This window comes from Notamacropus eugenii, chromosome 1, assembly GCF_028372415.1.
Source record: "Notamacropus eugenii isolate mMacEug1 chromosome 1, mMacEug1.pri_v2, whole genome shotgun sequence".
NCBI lineage: Eukaryota > Metazoa > Chordata > Mammalia > Diprotodontia > Macropodidae > Notamacropus > Notamacropus eugenii.
Window position 1 is genome coordinate 359,047,899 of NC_092872.1, and position 18,042 is coordinate 359,065,940.

Sequence of the window (18,042 nt, forward strand, 5' to 3'; positions counted from 1 at the left end):
CCTGAATCATTATACTTAGTTTTGCAGAGTATGTGATTCTTGGTTTTAATCCTAGTTCCTTTGACCTCTGAAATATCATATTCCAAGCCCTTTGATTCCTTAGTGTAGAAGCTCCTGATTGTGTTTTCCCAACACTTTAATTGTTTCTTTCTGACTGCTTATATTTTCTCCTTGACCTGGGGACTCTGGAATTTCACTGAAATATTCATAGAAGTTTTCATTTTGGTATCTATTTTGGGAGGTGATTGGTAGATTCTTTCAATTTCTGTTTTACCCTCTGATTCTAGAATACCAGGGCAATTTTCCTTGATCATCTCTTGGAAGATGATGTCTAGGTTTTTTTTTTTTCTTTTTATTTTATTTATCATGGTTTTCAGGTAGACCGATATTTTTAAATTATCTCTCCTGGATCTATTTCTAGGGCAATTGTTTTTCCAATGAGATATTCCACATTGTCTTTAATTTTTTCATTCTTTTGGTTCTGTTTTGTAATTTCTCATAAAGTCATTAGCTTCCATCTTCTCCATTCTAATTTTAAAGAACTATTTTCTTCAGTGAGCTTTTAAACCTCTTTTTCCATTGACTAATTCTGCTTTTTAAGGTATTCTTCTCCTCATTGGCTTTTTGGACCTCTTTTCACATTTGGGTTAGTCTATTTTTAATTATATTATTTTTTTTCAGCAATTTTTTGGGGCTCCTTTAGCAAGCTACTGACTCATTTTTCATGATTTTTTTGCATCACTCTCATTTTTCTTCCCAATTTTTCCTTTAATTCTCTTACTTGATTTTCAAAATTCTTTTTGAGCTCTTCCATGTCCTGAGATTGTTTCATATTTTTTCTTGGAGACTTTGAATGTAGGAGCTTTGACCTTGCTATCTTCCTATGATTGTATGCTTAGATCTTACTCTTAGTAAGAAAATAACTTTTCTTGAAGAAATTAACTTTCTACAGCTTTATTTTCCCCCTTTTATGGTCATTTCCCCAGCCAATTACTTGATTTTTGAGTTATTTTGTTAAGTGGAGGGTATACTACCCCAAGTTCCAAGGGTTTTGTGCAACTGTTTTCAGAGACATCTCTAGGGACCTATAAATTCTCAGTTCCTCCAAAGTAGTATGATCAAAGGAGAAGTGTTTGCTCCTCTCCCAGCCTGAATTCTGGTCTGTGAGCAATCATAAACACTCTTTTCTGTCCTGGAACTGTAAGATTCCCTCTCCACCACTGTCACCATCTCTGCCATGCCAGTGCTCCTCCTTGCCCCAGGACCACCACCCAGGACTGTAACTCACATCATCTGCTCAATTCCCCCACCATATTTAGGCAGAGAGCACCAGAAGCAGCCCCAGCTATAGCAATGGCTGCTCCTGCCCTGGGGCTGGGGCTAGGACTGGGGCTTGACCACATTCCTTTCTCACCCAGGTGAGAAAGTTTTCCCATTGATCTTTGAAGCTGTCTTTGACTTTTGTGGGTTGAGAAGTCTGGAAACCACTACAGCTACTAGTCATTCAGTACCCTAAGGTCTGCTCTAGTCCCTCCTATCTTGACATGGCCCATGCTAGGCTATGCCCCACTCCAAGCCTGGTACAACAAACCCTTCCTGTCAGACTCTAGATTGTCTTGGGCTAGAAATCTATTTCACTCTATCAGTTTGTGACTTTTGCTGTTCTGGAATTTTTTTTAGAGTAATTTTTTACAGGTATTTTGAGGGCTTTGGGGGAAGTAGGTCCCTGCTTCTAATCCACTATTTTACTCTACTTCTCAACTAAAATTCATTAAACACTTATCATGGGCAAGGCATTGTGTTATGTGCTGGGGATATAAAGTCCCCCAAACTCCCAGACCCAATAATAAAAATAGAATGATCTCTGCTCTGAACTAGCTCACAGTCTAATGGATGACACAACCAACATGCAAACAACTATAAATGGGGGCTGGTGAAGGGGGCAGGCAACTCTGAGGGAAGGTACTAAGATTAAAGAGGACTGGGAAAAGATTATTTTAGAAGATGGGACTTTGGCTGATACTTGAAAGAAACTAGGGGGCAGTGATGAGTAGCTCTTCAGTCATGGAGAACAGCCAGTGAAAATGCACTAGAGTACAGAGATGGAGGGCTATGTGCTCAGAACAGCAAGGAGGTTAATGTCATTCACATGATTTTTGTGAGGTTTCAATTAGATAGGAGAATTGAAAATTAGATTAGTTTTAAGAATTGGAAGAAATCTCAAAGGTTATCTTATCTACATCATTAATTCGATCCCTGATAAAGTTGGTCATTCAGCTCAATATACTTCTGTATATTCTGAATTATTAGAATTATTTTTTCAGGGGCGGAGCCAAGATGGCGGAGTAGAAAGACGCACATACACATAGCTCCAAACCCACAACCCAAAGAACATCTACAAAAAAGTAACTCACGGCGAATTCTGCACCCAGAGACCACAGAATATTGGAGCGAGGGAGATTTCTGTTCCGGAGAGACCTACAAACCTCTCACAAAAGGTCCTTCACGCCGCGGACTGGGTGCCGGGTCTGGGAGCTGAGTACAGCCCTGCCGCGGCCAGAGCACCAAGAGGAAAAGATCCAAGCGGGCTTCAGGGATGGGATCTCCAGCAGCCACGCGGGTCCCTCCACCCACAGGTGACAGGGGTCGGTGAGAGGGTCTCTTTAGCAGGTCGAGAGGGGAGTGGAGTGCCCCCATAATTCAGGCCCCCTCGGGAGGCAACAGCAAAGACGGGAGCAGACCGGGGCTCCCCGAGCAGGCAGGAGCTCAGATCCATTGTTGAAGGTCTATCCATAAACCCCCTGAGGGAACTGAGCCTGTGAGGTGGCCCTGCCCCAACCTGAGCACCTGAACTTAATCACACACTGAATAGCAGCCCTGCCCCCTCCAAAAGCCCTGAGGCTGGCAAGCAGCATTTGAATCTCAAACCCCAAGCGCTGGCTGGGAGGATCCGGAGGCAAAGTGGGTGTGAAGAGAATATTCAGAAGTCAAATCACTGGCTGGGAAAATGCCCAGAAAAGGGAAAAGAAATAAGACTATAGAAGGTTACTTTCTTGGGGAACAGGCATTTCCTCCCTTCATTTCTGATGAGGAAGAACAATGCTTACCATCAGGCAAAGACACAGAAGTCAAGGCCTCTATATCCCAGCCCACTCAATGGGCTCAGGCCATAGAAGGGCTCATAGAAAATCAAGTTAGAGAGGTGGAAGAAAAGCTGGGAAGAGAAATGAGAGACATGCAGTCAAAGCATGAAGAGCAGATCAGCTCCCTGCTAAAGGAGACACAAAAAATTGCTGAAGAAAATAACACCTTGAAAAATAGGCTAACTCAATTGGCAAAAGAGGTTCAAGAAGCCAATGAGGAGAAGAATGCTTTCAAAAGCAGAATTAGCCAGATGGAAAAGGAGATTCAAAAGCTCACTGAAGAAAATAATTCTTTCCAAATTAGAATGGAACAGATGGAGGCTAATGACTTTATGAGAAACCAAGAAATCACAAAACAAAACCAAAAGAATGAAAAAATGGAAGATAATGTGAAATATCTCATTGGAAAAACAACTGACCTGGAAAATAGATCCAGGAGAGACAATTTAAAAATTATGGGCCTACATGAAAGCCAGGATCAAAAAAAGAGCCTAGACATCATCTTTCATGAAATTATCAAGGAAAACTGCCCTGAGATTCTAGAACCAGAGGGCAAAATGAGTATTCAAGGAATCCACAGATCACCACCTGAAAGAGATCCAAAAAGAGAAACTCCTAGGAACATTTTGGCCAAATTCCAGAGTTCCCAGATCAAGGAGAAAATATTGTAAGCATCTAGAAAGAAACAATTCAAGCATTATGGAAATACAATCAGGATAACACAAGATCTAGCAGCTTCCACATTAAGGGATCGAAGGGCGTGGAATAGAATATTCCAGAAGTCAAAGGAACTAGGACTAAAACCAAGAATCACCTACCCAGCAAAACTGAATATAATACTTCAGGGGAAAAATTGGTCTTTCAAAGAAATAGAGGACTTTCAAGCATTCTTGATGAAAAGACCAGAGCTGAAAAGAAAATTTGACTTTCAAACACAAGAATGAAGAGAAGCATGAAAAAGTAAATAGTAAAGAGAAGTCACAAGGGACTTTACAAAAGTTGAACTGTTTACATTCCTACAGGGAAAGACAATATTTGTAACTCTTGAAACTATTCAGCGTCTGGGTACAGGGTGGGATAACACACACACACATGCACACACACACGCACACACACATAGAGACAGAGTGCACAGAGTGAACTGAAGAGGAGGGGATCATATCTTAAAAAAAAAATGAAATCAAGCAGTGAGAGAGAAATATATTGGGAGGAGAAAGGGAGAAATGGAATGGGGCAAATTATCTCTCATAAAAGAGACAAGCAAAAGACTTTTTAGTGAAGGGAAAAAGAGGGGAGGTGAGAGAAAAACATGAAGTTTACTCTCATCACATTCCACTAAAGGAAGGAATAAAATGCACAGTCATTTTGGTATGAAAACCTATCTTACAATACAGGAAAGTGGGGGATAAGGGGATAAGCAGGGTGGGGGGGATGATTGAAGGGAGGGCACAGGGAGGAGGGAGCAATTTGAGGTCAACACTCATGGGGAGGGACAGGATCAAAAGAGAGAACAGAAGCAATGGGGGACAGGATAGGATGGAGGGAAATATAGTTAGTCATATACAACACAACTATTATGGAAGTCATTTGCAAAACTACACAGATCTGACCTGTATTGAATTGCTTGCCTTCCAAAGGGAAGGGGTGGGGAGGGAGGGAGGGCAGATTGGCAGACAGGGGCAATTAGAACGCTCAGTGTTTTGGGGTGGGGGGAGGGGACAAAAGGGGAGAAAATGTGGAACCCAAAATTTTGTGAAAATGAATGTTAAAAGTTAAATAAATTAATAAAAAAAAAGAATTATTTTTTCCTATTCTGTCAAAATCTTACTTCTTTTAGGTTTTACCTATTGGCTCCTTCAGTATATTTATTTCATATCATTTAAAAAATAAATGTAATAAATAATATAAATGAAACATAACTAAATTGCTAATATTTAATAATTTAACATTACATATTTATATTATTAATATATTATGACATAATATGTTAATAACATCTGATAATTTATTTAAATAAAAAAGTAAATATATATTGTTGCAAATAAAGATTATTTCATTTTCTCCCTTTCTGTCTAAAATTCCTAGCATGGTACATAATGTATAGTGAACAGCAAACGCATGTCGATTTACTTTCCATTATTTAAATTCCTCAATGAATATCTCACTCTTTATCCTTTCTGTTGTAGGTCAACAGATGTAATAAAGAATAAAAAATATGGGGTAGGGGGGCAGGTATGGAAGTTCATCTGAACTAAACACATATATAAAAGTCTGATATTATCTGTAGTATTTCAAATCAATATTTCTCATCCTCTGCGAAGATATATACATATGTGTATATACATATGTATACATACACAGAGAGACATCTATATCTATCTATATCTATATATGGTTAAAATGAGGGCTTGTCCCCAATAGGTTACCCAACAATAATGATGTTGATAAGTGAAGTCATAACAATAACTGACATGTTCACAGCCCTTTAAAGTTTACAAAGCAGGGGTGGAGCCAAGATGGTAGAGTAGAAGGATGGATCTCGTCTAGTTCTCCCCCAATAGCTCATGAAATACCCATAAGAAATGACTCTAAACAAATTCTAGATATGTCTATCTAGATATCTCTATCTTTCTATCTAATTTCTCTTCTTTGATGCCAGACTTAGTCATGATAGGATCATTTCAATTGTTGGATGATAGGATATAAATTTGGAAGGACTCTCAAAGGTCACTGGATGCACACATACTCTCCTTTTTATAGTTGAGGAAACCAAAGCCCAGAGAAATGTGTCCAGGGACACATAGCTGATAAATATCTAAGTTTGGATTTGAATCAAGATTTTCCTGATTCCAGTTCCAGTGACCTACCATTTTGACACATCATCTCTCATTCATTGACTTGGTATCCCCAGTATCTGGACAGTGCCAGTCATGCAGTAGTGATGTAAAACATATTTGTTGACTGAGTGACCCATTCGTTTATTATAATTTCTCAACATTTAGTTTTGAAGTTGTTTTTTTTACTTATGGTAGTGGTGGTTTTGTTTGTTTTTGTTTTCTTCCATTTATTTTGTTGTAATTACTGCTATATTTTGCTGTCCTGGTTCCATTTACCTCTATTTTACTCAGTGACCTCTCCAGGCTAATGTCAATTGCAACTATTCAAATGTAAGAAATACAGAATTTTAAGAAGTAAGGAATCTTGGGGATTATTTTCATTTTGCAGAGGAGTAGAATGTGTCCCAAAGAGAGACTGACCTTTCCAAGGGCACAGAAGGAGGAAATACTAAATTCAATTCTCCTAGCTCTAAATTCTGTGCTCTTTTCATTACACCAGGTCATTACTGCATTTTTTTTTTTATTTTGTATGTGTGATTTTGGGTAAATAACCTAATTGTACTTCATCTGTAATAATAATAGACTAACTAAATGTTCTCTAAGATCATTTCCAGATCTTTGTTCTATGATTCCATGAAAAGGGCAGCAAAGAAGGCACTCTTTGAACAAGTAAACTGTTATTTTTTAATGACTGTCACTACTAGCAAGTTTGTACAACTGTAAATTAATTAATACCATTTGAATAGCACTATAATATATAGAGAATGTTTTCCTCACAATAATCCTTTAAGCTAGGAATAGAAGTAATATTCTTTATATCTTAAAGACAAGGAAAATGACCACTAAAGGGGCATACCCATGATCATACAAATATTAAACTTCAGAGCTGGGATCTGAACTCAATTTTTTGTACTCTAAATTCTGTGAATTTTTCACCATACTATAGTTACTCTGCTTTCAGCTCCTCAAAACTGATAAACTAATGAGGACATGAAGTGTTGCCATCAGTCAGAAGCAGCCGTCTGTGCCCAGAGAAAGGGAGCTAGACAGAAGTACCAGAAGTAGAGAAGGACAAAAAAAACAAAACAGGTGGACAACACACAAGATCAAATTCAATCCAGAAAGTCTAAGTGGGGAGCTTATGGCTGAAAAAAAAAAAAGGGACATGAGATGAATTTAGGGCTATCAGTGAAATAAATGACAATTTACTATGCCCAGTCAATGATGTTCCATAGTAGTGTATTTTTTTCAGTAGTGAAGAACTACCATACCCCTTTCTGTTTCTTAAGAGGACAGACCTTTCAGAATTCAGGATTTCTTTTGTTTAGAAAAAAGATCCCTGGAAAAAAAAGTATCCAGTAGGTACCCAACAGGTAACCCTAACAGCCCCCTGCTTTAAATCAACATGGATCCAGAGTCCACATGACAACTGACTATCTATATGTTGACTAATGCATAGCTTCAGAATATTCAGACACAGTAGGAATAAGTAGCAGAAACAAAAAATAAATACCTGGATGCTTCCAATTGTATGGATAGTAGACATCTGGAAGAATAGATAGATAACTGATTATGTCTCCTACTTTTCATTCAAAATGCTTGCCTTGTATTGCCCAAAAACTATGTACCAGTCACCGAGAAAATTCAGAATTAAAAATAACTAACTAAAGCAAAAAAATGAATTTTAATGAGTTATATCAATGAAAGCTATCTTTTAATGAAATAAATGTGTATGTAATTCTTACATATGCATTCTTATGGAAGTAGTGGAATGAATTATAGTCTTAAAAGAAGCAAATCTGGATTTGAGTCCCTGTTCTGATACTAGATGTGTGATGTTAGGAAAAACATTTAACTTCCCTGTGTCTCAATTTTCTTAAGTAAAAAATGGGGGTAATAACACTCACAATATCTCCATCTCAAGTTTATTATTTTTTTAATGAAGGACATACCTCAAAAAACTAGAAGCACTACAGTAATAATAATTATGCTAATGATTAATTAAAAAATTTAGAAGAAATAATACTCACAATAAGGAGAGAAAGCCCAGAGCTTCTCCAATTTGAAATAATGAATTTTCAGTTTACCAAAACTTATTAAATGTCCATTGTGTGTAGAGCATTTTGTTAGATGCACAGTTTTGATAAGATATGTACAGTCTATGCATCAGGAAGGCTGTCAGTATGTTGTCACTCACTCATGATTGGAGTATCTCCTTTTATCATTGTACACATTCTTGAAGATGATTTTTATCTCCTTTCTCATATATAAGCATTATAGGCAATATACCGTAGCCTACTTAAATTGCCATGTGTATGTCAATTGCCTTTTGGATAATTTGGGTTCAGTTTTGATTCTTCTGAGATAACGGTATTTATGTCATATGGCATTGCTACGAGACTATTGATGATTCAAAAATATGCTTTGGGAATATTGAAAGTGCTACATAATGCTTTAAATATGATGCAACTCACTTTCCTTCTATTCCCTTTTCCCGTTGATGTGTTCCTCCTGGACACTTGATTTTTTTTGTAAGGGCTCAGACTAGCCTGTCTTCATTTCTTTCTTAGCCCTGTTCCTAACTTTATGGACTTCAAAAATCATGCCCTCTGCCCAGTACCTTTATCTCTACCATATCTTTCTCCTCACTCCCATCTACAATGCTCGCTCAAGATATATGTACTTGTTTTCTGAATCAATGATATGCCAGACCAACTTCGTATCATAATAAAGTAATATGCATTCTTCATGCACTTTTCATACCCTTCTTCCTCCATGGAGATTGATAGAGAAGTTTTTTTTCAAAAAGTCCTTGTGATGTGATGGTATTTGGTGTAATCTGTATGACATCATGTAGCATCTGAAAGATCTTTCTATCACTTTTCTATTTGACATTTCCACAGAGTGTACTCTATGACAATGATTTAACAGTTTTGATGACTATAATATACTTTCGTGCTTCATGTTTTGCTTCACACTGATGAGAGGACTGAAGAAAAAAATACTTAAATTCTTGTGAATCCAGTACAGAAGAATTTAAACTGAAAAAAGAAGACAGAAGGATGAAACTGCCCACACAAATCTAACAAATATCTCTATAGTTACATTTATCATAGAATTGTATATGATCTTTTCCTCTGAACAGAAGACATATAGCTGGAAGAGAGCTTTTAAGTCTGTCTCACTTACAAAGTTTAATTTTTTCCTGCAACCAACAAGCTATAAATATAGTAGGATCTTATATTATTTGTCTTTTCATGTGAAACTTCTCTAAGAAATGTGAATAATCAAAGTCAGTATCTTTAGGTTTATCTATTTCCCATTTTCCAGAGTCAACAGTTTGCTTAAATAGGTCAAGTTAGAACTGTTATCATTACATAAAGTCTCTACTTTCATCTTTATTCTTTCATCTCTATTAGTATTAATTTCAGTCTTCACTCTAGACAATTCCTGGATAGGCTTTTAACAGTACTTTTCTTTGGGAATGCAGCTATTAAAAAAAAAATAAAAACTCTAGTTCTCTGAACTTGACAAAAATAAAGCAGACAAAATTACCAAGATGTGAATCACATATCTGAGCAGTGGATAAAATTTAATCAATGGTTCTGACTATACACAGCTGATTCTGCTGTGACTTTCATGCAAGTAGTCAATCATTTCTAATCTATTATAATAAATTCAAATTCATTTTTGACATGTAGTTTAGTGCTGCCCATAACCTTCTGTTTCTCTTCCTGAGGAAAATGTTTGAAAACTTTTTGAGAATGTTCAGACTCTATAACTCCTCCTCCTTCTGGTGATTCCTTAAGAATTCTTGGCATTGCTAAGGTTTATGAAGCCCTAGGCAAAACACTGAAAACCTTAGGGAATATAGGTAGTATTTTCATCACCAGTGCCAATTGAAGGCATGGGATTTAGAAAATAAAAACAGATCTAAAACATGAATAGATGACTAAGAAAGATAGTGTCTGTGAATATGATTGAGGATTCTGGATTTGACTTTAAAAATGTTTAATTCTAGCCTCTTATCAAGTGATGGAATTCACCTAAGAAGTGTTGATTTAAGAAAGAAAGAAAGAAATGCTTGAACTCTTGTGAATTCAATAGAGAGGAATTTAAAATGTAAAGAAGCCAGAAGGATGAAACTGCCCAAATAGATCTAACAAGCTCGTTACCATAGAGAATGAGAAGTATAATATAAGATAATGTTTTCAGTGGAAGGGACTGGTAATGCTACAAAAGCTCAAAACATGTTAAGAAAAAGTGAATTGGATAAAGCATTTAACCTCATAGGGCATAGAAATGTGGTGCAGAGAATGTGAGTAATGATTCCTGAGGTAGAAGTGGAAATAGTCTTTTTGTGGAGAACACTATTCTTGGAGAAATAATTGAGGACTTGTAAAACAGATGACTTTGAGACATGGTATACCCTAGACCCTTAGTAGTATTCTGATGTCCTGTATAACTTCATCCAGGATTTTTGTTGTATGGGGATACATACCATTTGTCAGATACTGATAGTAGATGTAGACAGGGAATTTGGATCATGTAAGTAAAAGATAACTATCAATAGGGATAAACTAGATCCCACTCATACCAACTCCAGAAAACCAATTCTCACATATATTGTATGAACATTTACACCTTGGAAATAGGCAAATGGTACAAACCAGTGCTGGATTTATGAATTTGGTGATGGTATGGACTCAAGAAAGTTATGAATGTAATGTTTAAAAGGTATATTAAACTTAAAAGTACTGTGCTTTTTTTTCCCCTTTAGAGAGCTAGTTGTTAAACATCTACCAACAAACTGCTGACTATAGATAACAGCGCCTGGGAGAAAAAGAACAACTGATCCCTTTGCCATTGACCTCTGGGCAATAATGGTGCTAGGAAGCTTTTAAACAATATCCCTTTCCAGAGAAGGAGGAGTTTTCAAGAACAGATAGGTACAAACTGATACACAGCTTAGCCAGAAACTCTAGAGAACCACAACCATAAGAACTACCAAGATATCCTTCCATTCCTGTTACAGATAGTTTATTGTGAGTTAACTGCCTGAACTCAACTCCTACTTTCCAGGACATAGGACATAGAATCTTGGTCCTCTTTATTCACTTCCTCAATTTTATGATGAGACCTACAGAAAACCAACAAAGATGTTTGTGATTAATGTATGAATTAAGTAGACGGATATAAGGTTTACTGAGTAGAAATCTTTGCCTTTCTGAGTTTTCCACTGAGGAGTTTCTGGAGAATTGACCAACTATATATAAGCTATCACATATGTAGGTGCTGAAGATACAAAGATGAAAAATACACAATCCTAGCCTTCAAGAAGACTATAGTTAAAAAAAAAAACAACAACAACAAAACATAAGGGATCGAATGACAACAGAAATTGTGTGTGTGTTCATCCTTCATTGCCGAGGAAGACCATGCCATCAAAGAAATAATGACATGACTTGTACTTGACTTTGTTTTGACTGAGGGAGGGCTGTGCAGGTCACCAGCCTCACTCCTCCTCCAGAGCCATCTGAATTCAGTGACCAGATATGCATCAGGATGACTAGAGATGACCCAGGATGAGGCGATTGGGGTTAAGTGACTTGCCCAAGGTCACACAGCTAGTGAATGCCAAGTGTCTGAGGTGAGATTTGAACTCAGGTCCTCCTGACTTCTGCACTGGCACTCTATCCACTGCACCACCTAGCTGCCCCCACAGAAATAAATATAAACACAGGGATGAAGGATAAGGACAAAGAAAAAATAGACAAATTGTTTTAAGACATTTGAGGAAGCTGAAATCACATTCACCTGGGGTAACAAGGAAAGACTTCATAGACATTCTTTTCTCTTGTTCCCCTAAGGCATGGTCAATCTGTTCAGTAAGAATGTTCCAGTATTATATAAGGGTTCTTATAGATTTGTGATCTTTACCTTGGGTTTTAGGAGAAGAGGAAAGAGAACATTATATACCTTTCCTGTTATGTCACCCCTTTGCTCAAAAATCTAGTGAATCTCTATTACCTTAGCAAAGTTTAAACTTCTATGTGGGGCATTCAAAGCACTTCACAATCTGGTACCATGCTAACTTAGCAGCTGTGTGCTGTATTCCTCTTTTCTATGTATTCTGTGCTCTGGCCAAACTAGACTGCTTTGCTTCCTGAATATATCCTGTGTTCTTCGTCAGATCTTTAACTGGCACTAAGCCATTAAAGCTTTGTCCTCTACTACTGCAATCCATTAGCATCTGTGGATGGTCCACTACCTCCTCACAGCATTGAATCAGGTGGCTCAGGCTGAGAGGAATAGGAATTATAACTTGTCTTTACTTACTATTGGGCCAATATGACTACAGGGCAGAAAGTACCTGAATACCACCTGGCCTGGGCTCTCATACCACATGGAACTCACAATATCAGTGGTAATAATAATAAATAAAAATAGCTTGGCTTCAATTTCCCTGCTTCCTCTCATTCTTCCACCATGATTATACCCAATCAGGGAGAATTGCCTAGAAACTACACATGCTGGGAAATCATCAGCTATCCCCAATATCAACAGCAATTGCAATGCATGTTTATACTGGGGTATAGACTATTCCATTGACCCAGATACCACATGAATTTCTTTTGGGTTCCAGGACAGCCAGTTATTGATTTGCTTTCTTACTCTTCTACTTTTGCTAGTTCATTTCCCTATGGCTTTAAAATGGTATCCCTCTCCTCTACCTGCTTAATTCTTATAAACACTTGCAAGAGCACATCACATGTTGTCTCTAACATCATTCTTCCTTGTTGTTAGATCTCAAATAGCTCTGAATTTACACCCCACAAATTTATTTATTATATATCATGGTGTATTAAAATTATATTAATTTTCTATTAGACTATAAACTCCATGGGGAAAGGAATAGTTGATCTCCAGAAAGACAGAATCTTATTTGTACTTTGTATGGCAGAGCATAGCACAGTGCTTTGAACATAGAAGGTGTTTGATTAATGTATGTTGCATTATGCTGTATTATACTGAATTTATTTCCTCTTCAACCAACTCATATTTATCCAAGGGGGAAAAACACAAACAAACTAGATGATTACTGTTCCTGTTTCCTTACTTCCATTTTAGTAGAAAATGGGTTACCACCCTTCATATATTTTACATTCAAGCCAAGTGATTTCCCCAGGCTTATTCCGTCCTTTTCTACTACTTGGCATTAGCTTAGGCCATATCCCAGGCTTAGGAAGCTCTCCTCCCACCTCTCTAACTGTTGAACTCCTCTTGTTTCTTGAAGTTCAAGTACCAGCTTCTCCATGATGCCTTGCTTGAGCTTTCCTCCTACACCCAGATCCCTCCTGAAATGTCTTGGAGCATTTTGACTGTACCCTCTCTTTACTTCAGTAACAGTTTCAAATATAAGATGCTTATCTTAGTCTGTGTTTTCTCCCCTCAGTTAGATTATAAGCTCCCTGAGATGAGGTACTGCCATTTTTATGATCACATTAATTAATAATTAATAATTGCTTGGTCTGGATTGTTAAATTTCATTAGCCTGGGAATCTGGGCCCTGAGATACCTGGACACCTGAGTTTTAGCCCCCAGTTCTGTTTCTAATCAGCAGAATGCCCTTAAACAAATTAGTTTTGCACTCTGAGCTTTCATTTCCTCTTCTCTTAGGTGGTTGGTGAAATAAATTATATTTCATGGATCCATAATTTTTAATTCTCCTTCTCTCACACGTACACTGTGTTTATAGCATAAGGAAAGGAAGCCCTGAAACAGGAAGAAAACAATATTGGGTAGGGAAAGTGTCCAAAGAAAGATGAGAAAATGAATATGTGTCTTCTCCTCTTCATTTTATCCTGGCAACCTCAAGAATCCTGGAGTTCTCAACATGGGGAGACCTAGTTAAACTAAATTTAAAGAGAGAACAAAATGTAAAGTACTAAATTTATAGACAAAAGATCTGGGTTCAGATTCTGACTCTGCTACTTACTGACAGTGTAACCTTGGGGAAATTGCTTAACCTCTCTGGCCCTCTGTTAAATGAGTTGAGCTAGATGATATCAAGGCCACTACCAGTGCTAGGCTTTCTAAAACCCCTGCAGAGCAAAGGATTTGGGTTTTGGTCTTGTTTCCCAGTATTTCTAAACATTTTCCTCATTCTAATGCTCTGCTTTGTCATTTTTGTCCATTTTCTTTCAAAAAAGCTATCTCATAACTCTTATCTAATATTAAAAGCAGAAAATCAGGGGCCCAGAAACCAGGTATTAAAAACAGATGCCCCATCTGAAGCAGGAGTATGTGAAATATATTTTCAAATGATTTCAGTTCTATAATGCCCGCTCTATTCTTTGCCCATAAATAAGAACCAGAATGCTTCTATGCTTCTTCAGAGAGAGAGAAAAATTAAAGTATTAATCAAAATCAGACAAATGAGGCAAAAGCTCAGCCCTGCCCTTGTGCCTAGCTAATTATTTTGAACAGCTTTGGTCTGTTCACCTCTGTGCTGAGTTGGTAACGTAACCCCCTCTGGTCGATTCCAGATCTCTAGCATCACCTATGGGATGATTCTTAATTAATCCTCTGTTACTGTTATAATTGCTCTATCCTGGGGGAGAGCTTGACTAGCCAGGAATATTATTTTAAACATATACTGTAAACAACATTCATCCTCAGAGGATTTGGTGGATAGGATGGCTTTGACCCCTTCCCTGCTGGATCCTGAACCATTTCTTCTCTAATTATTGAAAGAGGCATCTTCCTTTTCACCTGATCCCATTCTGTTTGATTTTCTAAGAAATGATAAAGGAGAAAGGAGGTTGCAACAAAACCTACCAAGTGCCATTACATTATTACTACTGAAGTCATCCAATAAAAGTTATTTATTGACTGTTTAAGAATACCTTTAACTAAATGAATGAAGAATTGACTTTCATCCCTTCCTATCAAATGACTGGCTTTAATAATTTGCAAAAGATTTTAGTTAATGGGGTTAACCTCCCACATTCCAAATAGTCTTTCAAAAGCAAAATCAACTCAGCTTCCTTTTTGGCATATTCTGTCTTATAAAAATAACCTAACAATTTTTATTTGTGCATGTAATTTGTGTTTGGTACATTCAGTAAAAGTATCAATATAAAATATATTGCCTGCATAGAACCAGCTTTCAACATGAGGCCCCATTCTCTCATGGTATAAGGATAATAGCACATGTTTTCTTAGCTTTTTTGATTTTCCACAGTATTTTTCTATCAATTCTGTGAGATAGGTATTACAAGATCTGTTTTGCACATGAGGAAACTGAGGTCTAAATGGGTGAATTTACTTAAGTATATCACAAAAGTCTAAAAGTCTAGAAGCCAACGTTTGAGTACAGGTCATGATTCTGACACCAGTGTCCTTTCCATCATGTAATGTCTTTCTATTGGTTTGGTAGAAGGAAGCCTGAACTTAGAGTCTTAGCTATATAAATTAAAGTCCTAGCTCTGCAATTTGCTCTTAAGCAAACCATTTCACACATCTTGGAATCTCAAATATCCTTATCTGTAAAAAAGTCTCTGGGGCAGTTAGGTAGTACAGTAGAGAGAGCATCAGGTCTGGAGACAGGAAAGCTTGAGTTCAAATCCAGCCTCAGACACTTACTGGCTGTGTGACCCTAAGTAAATCACTTAACCCTGTTTGCCTCAGTTTACTCATCTGGAAAATAAGCTGGAGAAGTATGTTTGTCAAGAAAACCCCAAATGCAGAACTGGACATAACCGAAATGACTTTAATAACAATAAAATAGGCCTAATAATAACTATTTCAGTTGTGAGATAGACAGCTTAAAGGAACAAAGGTATTATTCTTTTTAATTCTTTTATTTTAATGACATCTTTATCTTTTAGGAGGTGAGAAAAGGGATTTCTTATGTTTTGTTTCTCATACCAAAGACACCACTCCCCCCCCAATACCTCCACGGTCTACTAACCAATTTCTTTAAACATATGTGTCATTTATCAAGTGAAATGCAGATTCCAGGGTACATTCTGCATTTGTCAGTGCACCAGTTGCCAGAACTACAACTGAGGACAGGAAATGAAGATACTGTTCTCTCATGAGTGTCTGTTTGGGAAACAATTACATTATTTCCCTCCAATCAAAGATATTTCTACACTGTGCTTACGCGGAGATCCAATACAGCTCATTGTCTCCACAACTTCTCTTCCTTTCAGAAATTACTCATTAATAAAGCTGTCTGCCCAGACTGCAAGCTTCCTTACAGGAACTGCTCTTTGCTTTTTGCCAGTCAGCTGGACTAGTTGCTCCTTTTATTAATACCTTTTCCCTTTGGAGGATGTGTCTCCTTTTCCTTGGCCCAGTTTCCTGCACCCTGACAACCTGACTCCTGGGGTAGACGGTTCTACCTCACCAAATACAATGCTAGCCGTAACCATTCTCCTTGGCAGCTCCTGTATAAGAGTGAAGCTTAGCTTCACCCACTTTTTGCCTTCTGCATCACTCTTGGGTCTGTCGCATAAATTAATCCTCTCATTATCACCTAGGCCTTGGGTGAGAGATGAGGTAGGTTGCCCAATAAAAGGGGCTGGTTCTGGGAATTCTTGTTGCTGTTTGGTTGTTTTCAATTGGGTCCAACTTTTTGTGACCCATTTGAGGTTTTCTTGGCGAAGATACTAAAATGGTTTGCCATTTTCTTCTCCAGTTTATTTTTCAGATGAGGAAATTGAGGCAAACAGGGTTAAATGACTTATCCAGGGTTGCACAGGTCTAGTGAGGATCTGGGGCTGGATTTGAACTCATGAAAATGAATCTGGCTTCAGGCTCAAAACTCCATCCACTGCACCACCTAGCTGCCCCTGGCTCTGAGAATCCAGCTAACTAAATGGGACCTTAAAAATACTTCTGCATATAATGAGATTCTTAAATGGATCTGTATTTTTCTTTACCGGTTGAATTCCTACCCATTTTTTAAAACTCGTTTCTCTTCCAAGGAACTCTCCTTGATCCTTCAGGTCAAAAGTGCTCTCTGGAGAGCAGTTTGGAACTATGCCCAAAGGATGATAAAACTTGTTCATACTTTTTGATCCAGCAGTATCGCTATGAGTTCTATATCATAGAGGCCATAAAAATGGGAAAAGGACTTTCTGGTCTCCGAAGTCTCTCTCACCTCTCCCACTCCCCTCCTCGAGTCTGTTTGGCGGCCAGTGGCTGCTGAATCCTGTGGCCCTAGCCCTCCAGATGCTGAGCTCCTCTGTGACCACTGCCACCCGCTCCTTCAGAGGCTTCCTGGGCCTGGAACAGTGCCCGGCCTACGCTCATGCACGTGAGGGGGGCTCCTCACTGAAGGGCAGAAGGCCTTTGCTGAATTCCTGACAGATGAAATTAAAGAGGAGAGGAAAATCCAGACACACAAATACCTCCCCAAGATATGCGGGGATTGGGAACTGAGAGGGCAAGGCACAGAAGCCACGTTAGTCCAGGGATGAACTTGGGACAGGATTACAGAAAATCCAAGAAGAGCAAGAGCCTGGACTTACCTCAACCCTGAACTTCGTGGCAGAGAATGCGAAGGATGATCCCAAGAAGGCCCTTGTTCTGGACTGCCACCATCCAGAGGACGAGGTTAGACAGGAGGAAGAGGAGGAGAATGACATCTTCTCTATCCCAGCAGACAGTTTTCAGCCCACTAAAGATTCCCGGGACTGGGTCCTGTAGGAGCACTTAGTGGACTTCCTGGATCACCTAGGGGTGGACAACACATTTGCAGATGAATTGATCAAGCTGAGTACAGGCTCAAAGCACCAGGACTACTTCAGCTTTCTGGAAGATATGAAGGAGCTTATCAAGTACCAGTAGGGATACCTGAGGCTGCCACTCCTGCTGTGCACCCAAAGCCCTTCCTTCCAAGAGGACATTATCTAGAAGCTATCATGGAGGAAGTGCAGGTAAAATACCATCAGGCATAAGTTATGTTCCCTAACGCTTTTATTTCCTTGGTCTGAAGGCATTTTTGTACACCACCACAAAAAGATAAAAATGAAAAGCTTGCACCCTTC

The 18,042-nt window shown here is 38.2% G+C and overlaps 1 pseudogene; it reads left to right on the plus strand.

Annotated features, from left to right (window-relative positions):
• Positions 1 to 12,331: 12,331 nt before the first annotated feature.
• On the plus strand, positions 12,332 to 17,842 carry LOC140517617 (complement component 1 Q subcomponent-binding protein, mitochondrial pseudogene; annotated as a pseudogene).
• The last annotated feature ends 200 nt before the right edge of the window (positions 17,843 to 18,042 follow it).